At 44.5% G+C, this 16,035-nt stretch overlaps 1 protein-coding gene across 2 annotated transcripts in view; it reads left to right on the top strand.

Annotated features, from left to right (window-relative positions):
- The window catches only part of ATP6V0D2 (ATPase H+ transporting V0 subunit d2), a 56,385-nt gene that overhangs the window by 24,922 nt on the left and 15,428 nt on the right, over positions 1–16,035 (top strand). The window lies entirely within an intron of this gene.

Here is a 16,035-nt window from a genome sequence, read left to right as displayed (position 1 = left end):
TGCTATTGTCCTGGGCAAGTATGGTTCAGGCCTCTTGGAGGCCACAAAAAATGAACAGTCTCCAAGGGTATTGTAAGGAATAAAAACAAGTAGGAATTATCTGTAAATAATTACATTTGAAATGAACATGTGAAATCACTTACCCAAGATTACACAGTTGAATAGTGACAGAATTAATGCTGAATCCAGGTCTCAGCTCCTTAGATATATAATAAATATTTGTGAATGAATGAGCTAACTCCTCCCCATGTTCGCCATGGCTACTGCCAATGTATACTGAAAATTAATTTTGCACCAAGATAAATATAAATACAGAGCTTCAGAGACAGAAGAAAGATATCACTTCTAGCTAGAGATATTTTAAAAGCTTAAAATAAATATTTGAATATTGGCCTTAAAAGATGGGAAGGATTTCAGCATTTAGCAACTGGTGGGGGACGGATGCTTTTTCCATCTAAAGTGGAGTAGGAGCAAAGACACTGATATAGAAAAGGACAAATGAGTTTGAAGAATTTTTAATCCACACAAATGGGTTAGGCCAAGACTGGCAAGAATCTTAAGTACTAGGGAAGAGTGCTAGAGATTCCAGAGCTCCCGCGGGTTTGAGAAATGCATAGTGACCAGCGTCCTTGTTTGAAATGTGCTGTTCCAGCAATGCTGACTTCAGAATAGTTTTTCAATATTTTATTTTCCTAGGAGGAAAAAAAAATGCACGTGACAGCAAAATGAATTGCTTTTAAAAATGGCTTTAATTTTCACTTCCTCTTTTTAAAAAGTAGGAAACTTCAGGGGAGTAAGAAATGTGACCCCAAATGTTCAGTTTCAAGAAGGAACAGAATATTAATGGGGAGATTCCAAATCTCAGCCGCCTGTTCAGCAAATCAGACTAAACGCAGGGCTGCCCCATCTGAATATATAGGATTAGCATTGGACTGAGTACATCTGGGGTAACACAGAAATGTTATCAGTGCAGTCAAGAAAAGCTTTCATTTGAAAATTGACACATTGGACAATACTTCCTACATGGCCCTATCATCTGCTTTTGTGCTCAGTCGCTTCAGTCGTGTCTGACTCTTTGTGACCCCATGGACTATAGTCCGCCAGGCTCCTGACCACAGGATTCTCCAGGCAAGAATAGTGGAGTGGGTCGCCATGCCCTCCTCCAGGGGATCCAACTCGCATCTCTTACGTCTCCTCCACTGGCAGCCAGATTCTTCCGCCTGAGAAGCCCAGCCCCATTGTCTGTGTGACAGCAAAGAACTGGCGGGCTTGTTAAGGCGGATCAGCTGTTGCTGAGGAATGAAATAAGTGCAGCGATCAATGCAAAGAAATAGAGAAAAACAACAGAATGGGAAAGACTAGAGATCTCTTCAAGAAAATTAGAGATACCAAGGGAACATTTCATGCAAAGATGGGCTTGATAAAGGACAGAAATGGTATGGACCTAACAGAAGCAGAAGATATCAAGAAGAGGTGGCAAGAATACACAGAAGAACTGTACAAAAAAGATCTTCATGACCCAGGTAATCACAATGGTGTGATCACTGACCTAGAGCCAGACATCCTGGAATGTGAAGTCAAGTGGGCCTTAGAAAGCATCACTACGAACAAAGCTAGTGGAGGTGATGGCATTCTGGTTGAGCTATTTCAAATCCTGAAAGATGATGCTGTGAAAGTGCTGCACTCAATATGCCAGCAAATTTGGAAAACTCAGCAGTGGCCACAGGACTGGAAAAGGTCAAATTTCATTCCAATCCCAAAGAAAGGCAATGCCAAAGAATGCTCAAACTACCACACAATTGCACTCATCTTACATGCTAGTAAAGTAATGCTCAAAATTCTCCAAGCCAGGCTTCAGCAATATGTGAACCGTGAACTTCCTGATGTTCAAGCTGGTTTTAGAAAAGGCAGAGGAACCAGACATCAAATTGCCAACATCTGCTGGATCATGGAAAAAGCAAGAGAGTTCCAGAAAAACATCTATTTCTGCTTTATTGACTATGCCAAAGCCTTTGACTGTGTGGATCACAATAAACTGTGGAAAATTCTGAAAGAGATGGGAATACCAGACCACCTGACCTGCCTCTTGAGAAATCTGTATGCAGGTCAGGAAGCAACAGTTAGAACTGGGCATGGAACAACAGACTGGTTCCAAATAGGAAAGGGAGTATGTCAACACTGTATATTGTCACCCTGCTTGTTTAACTTCTATGCAGAGTACATCATGAGAAACGCTGGGCTGGAAGAAACACAAGCTGGAATCAAGATTGCAGGGAGAAATATCAATAACCTCAGATATGCAGATGACACCACCCTTATGGCAGAAAGTGAAGAGGAACTCAAAGCCTCTTGATGAAAGTGAAAGTGGAGAGTGAAAAAGTTGGCTTAAAGCTCAACATTCAGAAAATGAAGATCATGGCATCTGGATCTTCATGGGAAATAGATGGGGAAGCAGTGGAAACAGTGTCAGACTTTATTTTTTTGGGCTCCAAAATCACTGCAGATGGTGACTGCAGCCATGAAATTAAAAGACGCTTACTCCTTGGAAGGAAAGTTATGACCAACATAGATAGCATATTCAAAAGCAGAGCCATTACTTTGCCAACAAAGGTCTGTCTAGTCAAGGCTATGGTTTTTCCTGTGGTCATGTATGCATGTGAGAGTTGGACTGTGAAGAAGGCTGAGCGCCGAAGAATTGATGCTTTTGAACTGTGGTGTTGGAGAAGACTCTTGAGTCCCTTGGACTGCAAGGAGATCCAACCAGTCCATTCTGAAGGAGATCGGCCCTGGGATTTCTTTGGAAGGAATGATGCTAAAGCTGAAACTCCAGTCCTTTGGCCGCCTGATGCGAAGAGTTGACTCATTGGAAAAGACTCTGATGCTGGGAGGGATTGGGGGCAGGAGGAGAAGGGGACGACAGAGGATGAGATGGCTGGATGGCATCACTGACTTGATGGATGTGAGTCTCAGTGAATTCCGAAAATTGGTGATGGACAGGGAGGCCTGGCATGCTGCGATTCGTGGGGTTGCAAAGAGTCGGACATGACTGAGCGAATGAACTGAACTGAAATGAATGTATTTCACACGTCCTCCCCCCATACCTTCCATGAATTGTGCATTTTATGTCCCTCTTCCTGTGTTTTCCATATGTACAAGCATGACCCGGAAACATATCACACTCCTCCTCACCCAGAACAGAACGTTGACGCTGAGAGCACCATGTGACGTGCTGCAGATGAAAGGATGCTGACCCGGCCGCTTAGGCAGAAGGAACCAGTCTTGATATCAGGGTGTGCCTCCCGTGATGAAGCCAGACCTTAGTCACAGTGCTTTGAGATGATGAATCTATTGCCCATCTCCAAGTTCACCAAGTTATTTCCTATCCAGCCGCGCCTGGAGGGGGAGTTCAGTCTGAGTCATGAAGAGCTTCCATCTACACTAAGGGGTTCAGGCTTTTTTATACATAAAAGCAGCTATCATTTATGATGAGTTAACCAGCATGTTCTGAAATTAGTGATTACATTTCCAAAGAGAAAACATTAAACATTTTGAAGTTTAGATATCTTAACAGAGACTTCATATGAAACGATGACCACACAAGCATAATTCTAATAAGATGCAGAACAGGTTGGTGACAGATTTTGTAAAAGGTGTAAATCAGACCTGAGGGCCAATATCCCAACAGGTGTCGTGGTTTATGCCCTGTGGATGGTCTGTCTCCCGGATGACTGAGGCCTTCAGCCTCATATCTCCATGCCATACCAGGGGTTAATCCCTTGTCTTCTAAGAGCAATAGGTAAATTTTAAAAGGATTCTATTAACTAGAACTAAGTGTGAAAGTCGGAGAAGGCAATGGCACCCCACTCCAGTACTCTTGCCTGGAAAATCCCATGGACGGAGGAGCCTGGTAGGCTGCAGTCCATGGGGTTGCTAAGAGTCGGACACGACTGAGCGACTTCACTTTCACTTTTCACTTTCATGCATTGGAGAAGGCAATGGCAACCCACTCCAGTATTCTTGCCTGGAGAATCCCAGGGATGGGGGAGCCTGGTGGCTGCCGTCTATGGGGTCACACAGAGTCAGACATGACTGAAGCGACTCAGCAGCAGCAGCAGCAGCAGCAAGTGTGAAAGTATAGAGATATAGAAATCTCAGGCTTGATGAAAGAGTATAAACAATGCAAAATTTTTACACTAAATATTATATATACAGCTTCTAATTTTTCCCTCCTCTTCCTCCAAGGTCCAGTTTACAGAGAATTAGCTTCCTCTAAGGGTATGTGACTCTCCTTTACTGGAGGAGAGTTTTCATATGTATGACTAATCCTGGTGCCAGCAGTTCAAGTTGAATAAATATTTCCATTTGAGACTGAGGAAATGGAGCTCTTTTTAAAATGGTTTTTAAGTAACAGAACTGGGCTTAGAATTAGGCTTATCTGTTTCGAAGCTTGGCCTCCTTTTACTGTTATAATTGATTATTTACAAACTATTTTCATATGTGTGATTTGATTTAATTTGCACAGCAATCATGTGAAGACAATGATATTCTGCCCTTTCCCACCCCTTGATGCCAAGCTTCTTAAAAAAGGGTGGTCTCTACTCCTATCTTCTCACTTATTTTCTCAACCCACTTCAGTCTTAGTTCCGACCCCACCATGCCCTCAAAACCACTCTAGTTGCTAAGTCTAATGGGTATATTTTCAGCTTTTTTGTTAGATCTTGGTTTCTAAAACCATTCCCCCGTAAAGGGAACCGACATTCCTTGCAGAAACAGCTATTCTAGGACTGGAGCGAGAAATATACAAGATGAACTTGAACTATCTTGTAAGACCAGAATATGAGGATGTGAAAAATGAAACAAAAGAACCCGAAGTGCTTTGGGGTGTGTTAAAGGAGCTCACAGGAACAGACTGCAGGAGCTCCAGGGGCCAAAGCTGGAGCAATCCGAGCAGCGAATTAAGGGAAGTTATACTGAATTATCATCCAAAATATAAAATAAATATTTTTTAAGACCATCCTGGTCTAAGTAAATGATTGGCTACCTTAATAAATGAGGGAGAATGCTGGGAGTGAGCTCCGCCCGTGGCAAAGGTCATGAGGAAGGAGGCTTGGCATACGCAAAGGCAGGATCGAGCCTCAGGAGTTCCCCTGGAAATTCTCGAGCATCTACCCCCAAAACCAGAGTCTGCCTACTTTCTGCTTTGTGCTCTCACCTACACCTCTGACTTTACGGGGGGCTGTCCCCCACTACCTCTCTCTGAAAAAAGAGTTAGCTTACAGCTCCAGTTAATAATTCCTGGGTGTGACAGTGTTTAACCTACAAACTCCTTTGGAAATCCTCTAGCCTGCCTGGATAGGTTTTTCCGGCCACATGTGATTGTTCAGAGCCTCCCAACTGTGAGAGGCAGGAGATGTTCTAAACTGTCTAAACACAGATTCCTTTGAGTAGTTAAAAGATTGATTAGAAATTGTATTGGTGAAGGGTTTTTCACTTATTGGGCCAATGTTTCCTGCTAAGTCTCCATACTCCTTACCTACTGTGTCCTTGGCAGTGTATTGATTGATATAATGGGTGTATAGAAATGTAAGTAGTAGCCTCAATGTTTGTAACCTTGGACTCTTGAGTTAATTCTTTTTTTGATTGAGCCCACCTCACCTTTGCCCTGTAGGAATGCAGCTTTGTCCAATGCTTTTTGGAGGCTGGTGCCTGACTTTAGAATAATCACCTTTAGAGAAAAATAAGTTCCTTAAAATGTTAACAGGCCTCCTGGCCAGAAGATGATGTAAATCACCTGAACTTTTGCATATGATAAGTTTGAAAGCCTGGCTTCGATTAGAACCAGGAACTGCTGTCCTTGCATGACTCCACCCCTTCCCCCATTATCCTCTATGCATAATTAAGGTATAAAAACTACTTTGGAAAATAAAGTGCGGGCCTTGTTCACTGAAACTTGGTCTCCCCATGTCGCTCTCTCTCTCAAATTCTGGCTGAGTCTCCATCTGGAGCACGGAACCCGCCATACTTGCTATTTATGCCTGGGCTTCTAAGATCCGACCGGGGAGGCCTCAGTGTCTCCTCTCCTTCGGGAGAATGGAAGGACGCCTGCGGCCTACGTAAGTGGTGCACACTTCTTGTCTTGAAGTTTTATTGGTCTCCCGCGTAAACCAAGCTACTCAGCCTCTTTTCTCCACTAAATTTTCCTACTGAGCTATCCTCATCCTATTACTCTTTATATCTTTGATAAAATATTTAAATAAATAGGTCGCCGACGCCGTCCCCGCTTCGAATACCCTGGATCAGCCGGGTATGGTCCCCGGCAGGAGAAAAGACAAGTCTCCCTTGCAGAATGATTTGTGTAGACGCTGCATCCTCAAGGCTGGTGCCATATTTCCCACCTCTTATGCTTGACTTCCAAAGAGGACAGTATGGAAAGAGGAGGCAGGGCCTTTTCGGTGGAGGGGTCTGGCAGACACCACCTCAGCCGGGTGCCCGTGCTGGCACAGGCGGTCGTGAACTATGCTGCCAGGAGGCTCTGTTGATAGAATGCGATGGAAGTGGCTCCTCCGGCTTCTGCTTTGCAGGTGGAGGTGCAGAACTCGTCTGCAGGGGTGACTGGGGGGTGTGGGGGCAGAGCCCTTCTCCAAGCTTCTGGATTTCAAGCTTCCAACTTTTCCCTCCTCACCCTTTAAGACTCCCCCGGCTCCACCGTCCATCACACCAGGGACTCAAGGCAAAGCAGCAGTGAGTCCCAAAGGAGAGGAGAAGAGAGGAAAGGGTGGAAAACTGTTCCAGGAAACAATGACTGAAAACCCTCAATTTGGCAAAAGACACAAACCTACTGATTCAAGAACTAAACAAACCCCAAATAAGAGGAACCCAATGAAACCCAAGCCAAGATACATCATAGTCAAACTTCCAAAAGACAAACACAAAAAATGCCTGAAAGCTGTGATACTCGTGGGGGAAAAGTGATGTGAACAATGTAAGTTTCTCATTATAAACCATGGTGTTCAGAAGGAAGGGTTGTAACATTGTTTAATGCTAAAGGGAAAGAAATCTTAACCCAGAATTCTGTATACAGTGAAGGCATCTTTCAAGAATGAAGGGTGACTCAAAACAGCCTCAGAAGAATGAAAACTAAGAATTTGTGGCCCATAGACCTACCTTAAAGAATGGCTAAACAAAATTATTGAAACAGAAAGGAAATGATAAAAGAAGGAATCTGGAAACAACAGGAAAAGAACAATAAAATAGGAAAACGTGAGTAAATACAACAGACTTCCTCCTCTTGATTTTCTATATTATAGTTGACAGTTGAAGCAAAAATTAATATTTTTCTGATGTGGTCTTTACTGTATATGGAGGAAATAGTTAAGACAGTTCTATTATAAGTAGGGAAGGTAAGGAGAAGTTTTAAGAGAGAAGATTTATGCAGTTTCTAAAGGAACTAAACATATGCTACCATATAACTCAAACTGCACTTTTAAGCATTATTCCAGATAAACTGAAATTTATTTCTACATAAACACTGACACACAAGTGTCCATATTTACATTATTTACAGGCAGCAGCTTGTATGTATTACATGTATCTCAAGGGAATTAAGCTGAAGTAAAATATCCAGTCTCAAAATATCACATAATATATCATTCTTGTTAAATATTATTCACAAAAATGGCAAAGCTATAGAGAGAACAAATTAGTACTTGCCAGAGGTTCAGAGATGGGCTTCCCAGGTAGCTCAGATGGTAAGGAATCCACCTGCAATGCAAGAGACTTGGGTTCAAACCCTGGGTTGGGAAGATCCCCTGGAGGAGGGCATGGCAAACCACTGCAGTCTTATTGACCTGGAGAATCCCCATGGACAGAGGAGCCTGGCGGGCTACAGTCCACGGGATCGCAAGGAGTCATGGCTGAGTGGCTAAACTTCACAGCGAGGAGATGGTTGACGGGAAAAGGGTGGACAATGAAGGGGTGGTGCACTGGAGGTCTTCAGATGACGAGGGAGCTCCGTACCGTGATTGTGGTGGTGCCTGCACCAATCTACGCATGGGATAAAGTAACAGAACTACACACATGCAGAGGATCGATGTCAATTGTCTAATGCTAACATTACAGCCATGAAGATGTAACCCCTGGTGGAAACCTGGGTGAAGAGGACGTAGGACCTGTCTGTACAATTTTTGCAACTTCCTAGGGAATCTATAATTATTTCAAGATAAAAAGCTTTAAAAAGTATGGCAAAACCAATACAATATTGTAATTAACCTCCAATTAAAATAAATAAATTTCAATTAAAAATTTATCCCATATTGTTGTATCCACATGGTAGTAACAGTAATAATAACTCATAAAATCTCTTCTAACATCTGAAGCCTATGATCACAGGAAATGAAAAATTAGTGTTTAATTATATGTGTAGAGAGTTATAGAGAGACATAAAAGACTTTCAACATAAAGACATAAACGCTATATTAGTGTAAAAATTTCATCAGCGAATTGAAGTAGATATAACATTTCCAGGAAAAAAAAGAACAACATAATTTCTTTCTGTTTATGTATTTGTAATTGAGTAGTGGTGGTGTCTTAGTGAGCTTGAGTTTCTATAACAAAATGGCACAGACTTGGTGACGTGAATAATTGGACTTTAATTTCCTACAGTTGTGGAGGCACAGAAGTCCACAATTAAGGTGCCATCCAATCTGGTCCCCTGGTGAAGGCTCTCTTCCTCACTGTGCCCTCACACAGCAGGAGAGAGAGCAAGATGCCGGGTGGCTGTCCTTAGAAGAGCACTGACCCAATCATGCAGGCTGCACCATCGGGACTTCACTTGAACCTAATTAACAGCCTCAGTGGCCCCAAGTCCACATACCATCACACTGGGGCTGGGGCTTCAACATGAATTTTTTGTTGATTAGTCACCCAGTCGTGTCTGACTCTTTGCAACCCCATGGACTGCAGCACACCTGGCCTCCCTGTCCCTCACCATCTCCCAGTTTGCCCAAGTTCATGCTTATTGCATCAGTGATGTAGTCCAGCCATCTCATCCTCTGATGCCCTCTTCTCCTTCTGCCCTCAATCTTTCCCAGCATCAAGGACTTTTCCAATGAGTAATCTGTTTGCATCAGATGACCAAACTTCCAGAGCTTCAGCTTCAGCGTCAATCTTTCCAGTGAATATTCAGGGTTGACCTTCCTTGAGGTTGACTGGTTGGATCTCCTTGCAGTCCAAGGGACTCTCAGGAGTCTTCTCCAGCACCACAGTTCAAAGGCATCAGTTCTTTGGTGCTCTGCCTTCTTTAGCTGTAGTCCAGCTCTCACAACCATACCTGACCCCTGGGAAGACCATAGCCTTGACTATATGGACCTTTGCCGGCAGAGTGATGTCTCTGCTTTTCAACATACTGTCTAGGCTTGTCATTGCTTTTCTGCCAAGAAGCAGTCATCTTCTGATTTCACGGCTGCAGTCACTGTGCATAGTGATTTTGGAGCCCAAGGAGAGGAAATCAGTCACTACTTCCACCTTTTCCCCCTCTATTTGCCATGCCGAAATGGGGTCAGATGCCATGATGTTAGTTTTTTTAATATTTAGTCTTAAGCCAGCTCTTCCACCCTCCTCCTTCACCCTCATCAAGAGGCTCTTTAGTTCCTCTTCACTTTCTGCCATTAGAGTGGTATCATCTGCATATCTGCGATTGTTGATGTTTCCCCCGCCTATCTTGATTCCAGCTTGTGACTCATCCAGCCTGGCATTTCTCATGATGTGCTCAGTGTATAGGTTAAACAGGGTGACAGCAGACAGCCCTGCCATACTCCTTTCTCAGTCTTGAACCAATCGGTTGTTCCACACAGGGTTCTAACTGTTGCTTCTTGACCCGCATACAGGTATTCTCATCTTGCTGAGAGCTTTCCAAGTTGGTCATGATCCACACAGTCAAAGGCTTTAGTGTAGTCTATGATACAGAGATATATGTTTTTCTGAAATGCCCTTGCTTTTTCTGTGATCCAGCGAATGTTGGCAGTTTGATCTCTAGTTCCTCTTCCTTTTCTAAACCCAGCCTGAATATTTGGAAGTTCTTGGTTCAAATAATGCTGAAGCCTAGCATGCAAGATTTTAAGCATGACCTTACTAACCTGGAAGATGAGTGCAATTGTCCGGTGGTCAGCACATTTGTTAGTACCACCCTTCTTGGGAATTGGGATAAGGATTGACCTTTTCCAGTCCGTGACCACTGCCGGGTCTTCCAGATTTGCTGACGTAATGAAAGCAAAACCTTGATGACGTCATCCTTTAAGGATTTGAATAGTTCTGCTGGAATTTCATTCAACATGAATTTTAGGAGGACAAAAATCAGCCTATAGCAAGTGAGTATCCAGACACTTCACTGAATAATTTAATTTGACTGATTTAACAGTTTCATTTTAAATACTGACATCTGTGATATACCAGAAATATCTTTGCAGTATTTAAGCTTGCAATAAAAGTTTTTACGTATCAACTTAAAGTAAATGAGCTGGTGCATCGTTTTCAGCAATTGTTTCATGTGGTTCCATGGCAACACTCTTAAGACTTGCTGCCCTACCCCACCTGGGAGGTCACACCCCTGGAAAATTATTGTAGTCAATTGCCCTGACCCCTTGCCTTACAGCCTTGAACCAATTGTCGCTGTTCCTGAACCAGTCCAGGCCTGACACCTTTCATGGCAGTTTCCCAACTCTGCAGCTGCTCTATCACATGTACCTTCTGATCAGGGACTTCCATTGCTCTAAAGCCATCAATAAAATTCTACTTGTTTGAGAGCTTCTAGAAATTTATTGAAATCTCTTTTCCCCTCATTTCACTCTATTGATGAGTGTTTTCCTTTTCATACACCTTGAATATTAATGTGCTTCAGGCAGGGGGTCAAATGGTGCATGACGTGCTCAGACAAAATCCGACCAGAGAAGCCTAAAGGGTTTGTCAAATCCTCTGGCTTTGCCCTGTGCCCAGAGAACCTCAGGGATGGGGGAGCCTGGTGGGCTGCCGTCTATGGGGTCGCACAGAGTCGGACACGACTGAAGTGACTTAGCAGCAGCAGCAGCCATGTTAGTAGATGTGTCTTCAGAAAGGACGTGACCACTTTCTTCTGAACCTCTCCTAACTATATTCTTAAAAGAGCTCTCTCTGTTTACCTATCTCACGCCAGAGTGCTTAGGGAATGATGGTCATTTCTCAGCTGCTGCTAATGACACTTAAGTACTTAAAACTTTTATTCATAGAACAGTTCCACTAACACCAAATTATGGCTCTCTCTAGTGTCTGACCATTTAGCAACTGTTATATTAGCCCAGAATTTGATAGTTATATCACAGGAAAGTTAATTTAGTTAGCTTCGAGATCCTTAAGTAAGTTGGGGGGCAGAAGGAAAAAGAACAGCACTAAGTCCAAAAGGAAATATTAAACTATCTTCTGGGAGAAGCTGCTTTGTCTGAATCCAGCATGGAGCCGGGCTCTGGTGGGGGGCTCCCAGCCCTGCCCCTCTCCAGCAATGTGACCTTGGACAAGGCGTGGAACCCCCACAGCCTGATTGCTCTGTGTGAAGTAGCCCTTAAGCACTGACTGGTGGGGAGTCTTGAGTAGAACCATGCATGTATTGGATGTAATGCCTGACACATGTTGACAACCTCAAGAAAGGTTGGTATTCTTAAAAATTAGTCTTTCTAAAACCTAAACTTTTTGAAATCGTGTCATTTACTCTCACAAGTTTAGGTTCATTCACATGCTTCCCTTGTGGCTCAGCTGGTAAAGAATCTGCCTGCAATGCAGGAGACCTGGGTTTGATCCCGGGTTGGGAAGATCCCCTGGAGAAGGGAAAGGCTCCCCACTCTAGTATGCTGGCCTGGAGAATTCCATGGACTGTATAGTCCATGGGGTCACAAGGAGTTGGACATGACTGAGCGAATTTGACTTCACTTCACTTCATGATTTTCACAGGTGCCGATGTCAGAGTTATAGAAGAAAACATTTGGAAGGGGCTCAATGAGAAAGTTTGTCTAGACCATGAGTGGGAGAAACATTGACCCAACTGAGGGGACATGGGTCTCGGCTCTGTTACTACTTATAAGCACAAGTATTTGAAACATGAGGAGTTTGAACTAGGTGAGCACCCAGGTGACTTTAAACTCAAACATGACTCAAGTGACCCATTAGAGATTTCATTCCTAACCGCTGGAGGCATGGCCCTGAAGGTTATCAGGATCATAGTCTGGAGAGAACAAGCTGTCTTCCGGGCATATCATCCCCGTCCACCCCAAACCGCCACTCATTATGCAACCGGTGCCTGCGCGCTGGAGGTGAGGAAGGAGACACCTCTCCCCTGCCGTGGTCCAATCTTGAGTTCTCAGTTCGTTTTCCGAACGAAACTATGAGAACTGCCATTATTATCCTGTCTTAAAAACAAGGCCAACTTAAATGAGTTGAAATAAAGCAATTCAATCTCCGCATGCCTTTCTCTTTGCAATGTAGGACCTAGCCTTTCTGTTAACTTTAAAAAAAAAGCACCCGATACACACATGTGCACACACACACACACGTGTGCACACGCCCACATGCACTGTACAGGCGTGGGCTTGAGTTTTGTTACCTGTGGGCTGACTTCTCACTGACTGTATGCCCCCGTCAGCGTCGGTCTAATAGTCCTCCGCAAATCGGGAATGTTGGCAGCTCCCCTGCATCACAGGTGTGCCATGGGGAACAAGTAAATATCTGGAGTCTGCTAAGGTTATTAAGTGCTGGCAATTCCCCTCTCAGGTAATAGCTTCTGAGCCATAAAGGGACAGTTAAATAAGCACTTCCATTTTAATATCCTTTTCAGGAGATTAAAAGGATTCTCCAATTCTATACTGTCTAAATTTGGCACTGCTGTTTGGAGGGGTGAAGAAACTTCATAGTTACACAATTTCATGAAGGGATACGTGCCTCCTTCTAAAGTTCTTTAGGTAAAGTTTTTCTTGGGATAACTTTTAGAAGCTCAGGTGCCATGTAGGAGACTATTTTCCTGCTGGAAATGCATTCTTGCCCAGGAAGTCCGTGACCCAGGCAGCCAGACTCCAGCGACTGTGCTTCTGAGCGGACAGGTTTATTTTCATCCTGTGAAAGGTGGGTTTGGTTTTTTTCACATTTATCTATCCCGTTTTGGCTGTGTCTGGTCTTAGTCGAGGCCTGCGGGATCTTCTGTTGCGGTGCGTGGGCCTCTCTGGCTGTGGCGGGACCCGCTGTGTGTGGACTCTAGTTTCCAGCACACGGACTCTGGTTGAGGCACGGGAGCTTCGTTGCCCTGTCGCATGTGGGATCCGGGTTCTCTGACCAGGGATGAAGCTCGCGTCCTGTGCATTGCAAGGCAGATTCCTAACCACTGGACCACCGGGGGAAGTCCTGAAAGGTGTTCTGTTTTCAAGCTTAAACTGTGCAGCGGTTGAGTCCCATCGCTGTCAAACCCGAGATTGTGTCTCATCGCTTAGCTGTCTCTTCCATCTCATCGCTTAGCTGTCCCTTCCGTCTCTTCCACCTCAGCCTCTCGCTGCCTCTTTCCCTTCCACTCTTAATCACATTCTCTTCGCTCCCATCTTTAGGAAAAAAACACCAAAACTGGAAGTCCAAAGTTTCTTCAGCCCCTAGGTCTCCATATAGTTACCTTCCGCTGCCCTGTAGTGTGAACTCTTTTAACAAACAAAACGAACAAAACCTCTTTACTTCCCACTCGTTTTAGACACACAGTGGCCAGGTTTCTGCCTTCTGCCCTTTCCCTTCCACAAGCAAATCCCCCTGAACGTGTGTTCACTCTGGCGTTAGAGGGCCTCTTAGTGGCTGCATCCTGAAAACACTTGGCTTTAGCGTCCCCCTTGATTTTCCCCGGTGGTTCAGAGGGTAAAGCGTCTGCCTACAATGTGGGACACCTGGGTTCAATCCTTGGGTTGGGAAGATCTCCTGGAGAAGGAACTGGCAACCCACTCTGGTACTCTTGCTTGGAAAATCCCATGGACAGAGGAGCCTGAGGAGCTATAGTCCATGGGGTCGCAAACAGTCGGACACGACTGAGCAACTTCACCTCACCTTGATTTTCCTGTGGCCTTTGACTTCTTCTTTCTGAAACGTCCTAGAACTCCCTCCTGTGGATTTCTTCCTCCCGTCTGGTCATTCCTGCTAAGGTTCCATCCAGGGCTTTGAATGTTGGGGTTCCCCAGAGTTCTCAGGATGGAACTCTCGAGGTGCACTTGAAGGTGTGACCTCAAGCACTCCCAAACACCTGCTTCTACCTTTAAACCGCCCCCGCCCGCCCCATGCTGTACCCGGTCCCCTGACCGTCTCTGCCCCACCGCTGTCTTCAGGACTCAGATGTCTGGAGCCTGCCTGGGGTCTCCTCCTGGGCATCTGAGCTCACTCTGCCCAAAACCTGCTCCTATTATAACCTGCTCTTCCTCCAACACTCGCATCTCAACAAATGGCTCCAGCTTCTAACTGTTAAAACCAGAAACCGATGTGTCATCCTTGACAACTAAATACAACATAACCTGAGCATTCAGAGAAAGCTTCCAGGATCAGACCGAGTTTGACACACGGCTCTCTCATCTGTTAGCTGTGTCATCATGGCTGAGATTTTTTACCTGTCTGGGCCTCTAGATGCTCGTCTGTAAAATTTCATTAATAATAGTACCTATTATCATCACAGTGTGATTATCATAATTAAATAAAAATGCAGTATAACTTTTGAAAAGCATTTTACTAAAGTGTGCTTCCCTCTTCTGTTTTAATGCCTATTTTGTCTATGTAGATCATAATTCTCCCCTGTCCTTAAAAGGCACTCAGCGTCTCCCAGGGCCTTCGATCTAATTTCCTCATCTTGTCCTTCAGGACCCCGCCTGTTCAGTCTGGGCCCCACCTCCAGCACTCAGCCTCAGGCAAAAGGATGTCCTTGTTCCTGGCTCTCTGCCTCTGGGGCTTTCCATGTGTTCTCCCTTCTGCCTGGAAGCATTCTTTCGCCCCATTCCCAGCCTCTTTTGCTTAGACAGCTCTTACTCATTCTGCAAGTTGCAGCCTGAAGTCACTCCCTAGGAAGTCTGATCCCAGTTCAGTTCAGTTCAGTTCAAGTCGCTCAGTCGTGTCCGACTCTCTGCAACCCCATGGACTGCAGCACTCCAGGCCTCCCTATCCATCACCAACTCCCGGAGTCTACCCAAACTCATGTCCATGGAGTCAGTGATCCCATCCAGCCATCTCATCAGCGTGATCCCAGACAGGTTTAAACTCCCGGCTCTGAAGCCGCGCACCACCCCGCAATCTACGCAGCCTGTGTGCTGCACTGCAGGGCACCCCAGTGGATCCTTGTCCAGTACTTCCCTTAGCTATGTTTCGACAAAGGAGGCGACTGTGTCTCTCTTACTTCTCCACCTCATTGTTTGGAACATCCTTGGAATATAGGGCTTTGTATTGAAGGAAGAAATCACATAAAGTATGAATCTACGGACGCTTGGGGTTCTGGGAGGGGGATGAGGCTAGAAAGCTCACTCTCTCATAAGAGAAAAAGACCAGAACAGTCTAATTTTTAATAAATAAAGCATTTTAATTTTAAAATGAATATTTTAATTTTATTCCTTTTTATTTTATTTTAATTTTTAACTTTACAATATTGTATCGGTTTAGCCATATATCAACATGAATCCACCACAGGTATACACGTGTTCCCCATCCTGAACCCTCCTCCCTCCTCCCTCCCTGTACCATCCCTCTGGGTCGTCCCAGTGCACCAGCCCCAAGCATCCAGTATCATGCATCGAACCTGGACTGGTGACTCATTTCATATATGATATTATACATGTTTCAATGCCATTCTCCCAAATCTCCCCACCCTCTCCCTTTCCCACAGAGTCCAAAAGACTGTTCTATACATCAGTATCTCTTTTGCTGTCTCGTATACAGGGTTTTTGTTACCATCTTTCTAAATTCCATATATATGCGTTAGTATACTGTATTGGTGTTTTCCTTTCTGGCTTACTTCAC

This window comes from Bos indicus x Bos taurus, chromosome 14, assembly GCF_003369695.1.
Source record: "Bos indicus x Bos taurus breed Angus x Brahman F1 hybrid chromosome 14, Bos_hybrid_MaternalHap_v2.0, whole genome shotgun sequence".
Lineage (NCBI taxonomy): Eukaryota > Metazoa > Chordata > Mammalia > Artiodactyla > Bovidae > Bos > Bos indicus x Bos taurus.
Note: the sequence above shows the minus strand (reverse complement) of the source record. Positions and strands in the feature narration are given on the sequence as shown.